This window comes from Ceratosolen solmsi, unplaced genomic scaffold (assembly GCF_000503995.2).
Source record: "Ceratosolen solmsi marchali unplaced genomic scaffold, CerSol_1.0 scaffold35, whole genome shotgun sequence".
NCBI lineage: Eukaryota > Metazoa > Arthropoda > Insecta > Hymenoptera > Agaonidae > Ceratosolen > Ceratosolen solmsi.
In genome coordinates this window covers 7,721,147-7,722,507 of record NW_011948423.1, presented here as the reverse complement: position 1 = coordinate 7,722,507, position 1,361 = coordinate 7,721,147, and the positions used below count along the sequence as shown (strand labels likewise).

Here is a 1,361-nt window from a genome sequence, read left to right as displayed (position 1 = left end):
CATTGTTGTTTGTAATTCGCAAGAAATACATTTTATTCGTCGCTGAGAACGCGATTGTCTTTCAAATATGGTTGAGCCATGAACCTTTACTCTCCTCGGCCATACGAGCGGGCTCTCCTAATGGCCAGTTGATCAACTTTAAACTTGAAATTGGAGGCCGAACAAAGTAAAAATAGCGGTTGAAATTAATTTATTCGTTATTGAGTATTCGAGTACTTACGTAAGTAAAATATTGAGTATAAGATGCGAGCCTACGAGATATTGAAGGTCGCGAAGAAAAAGTGCCTTTTGAAGAGGCAACTTATGGACGGCGACAACATTCGGCCAGCCGACATTCCCATTAGAATTACATTCCCGGGCAAATTTCAAAAAAGGACAATGCGCGGGACGAGTCGCTCGGTCAGCCTAACGGAAGCTTCGTAAGACACGCAGCGCGAGACTAAGCTCGCACGGGGAAAATAAAAAACGCCGATGACCAAGTGCCGCGAATTATATCGCCGTACGAAAACTGTTAGCCGTTAAAGCTTTGAAGCTTTGAATTAATCAAAACGAAGCAAAAAGGAAGAAAAAAATAAATAAAACCGAAAAACCAAAACAAAAACAAAAAAAAACAAAAAAAAAAAACAAACAAAAAAATAAAAAAAAGCGAGCTGCGAAGAAGATCCTGATAATAAAGTGGCTCTAGCGGTGCGGGAATCAGCGGCGTGGCCGAGCCGAGACTCGGTTGGCAAGGCGAACGTAACGAATAAAGCGAAAAAAAATGAAAGAAAAAAAAGAAAAAGTGTCGAAAGTTGAAGCGGCTAGAGCTTGAAGGAGCCGTATTGGTTTTATCGAGTGAAAAAAGGAGGAGCGCGAGCAGCTGTCCGCGTAAGAAGGCGCGAGTGGCCACGGGCGGGGACAGAGAGCGAGAGTGAGAGGGAGTGTAAGGAGATCGCGAGGACCGGCGAAAATTATAAAAGAGTGCTTGCGGAACCTGTAAGGGGGCAGTCGCTTCCAAGTGCGCCATACGAAGACATCTCCTCGAGGGCACGTTTTTTCAACCGGAGGCTCTCGCTGCTATTTTCCACTCGCTCGACCGAATCCTCACGCTGCTCTCTCACTCGGTATGCATAAAACATCGCTCGCGTTTCCTTTAAGCTTGACAATGTGCAAATGTGTTCGCGCCTCGATGCTAATAACGATGAGGAGGCGGTTTCCAAGGGGGGTGAGGGGGACGCATTGGTGCGGAGCCGCGACGAATCACCTAATATCCCTCACGCACTCACTCACGCATCCACGCACCATACTACACCCTCGCACAGACTCTCTCTCTCTCTCTCTCTCTCTCTCTCTCTCTCTCTCTCTCACTATATCTATCTCTC

The 1,361-nt window shown here is 46.4% G+C and overlaps 1 protein-coding gene across 2 annotated transcripts in view; it reads left to right on the top strand.

Moving 5' to 3' along the window:
* Positions 1–1,072: 1,072 nt before the first annotated feature.
* Positions 1,073–1,361, top strand: part of LOC105362288 (Cellular retinaldehyde binding protein) — an 11,086-nt gene continuing 10,797 nt past the window's right edge. For both annotated transcript variants that reach the window (XM_011499698.1, XM_011499697.1), the window contains exon 1: positions 1,073–1,103. The gene's annotated coding sequence lies outside the window, so the exon portion shown is untranslated. The remainder of the gene's footprint in view (positions 1,104–1,361) is intronic.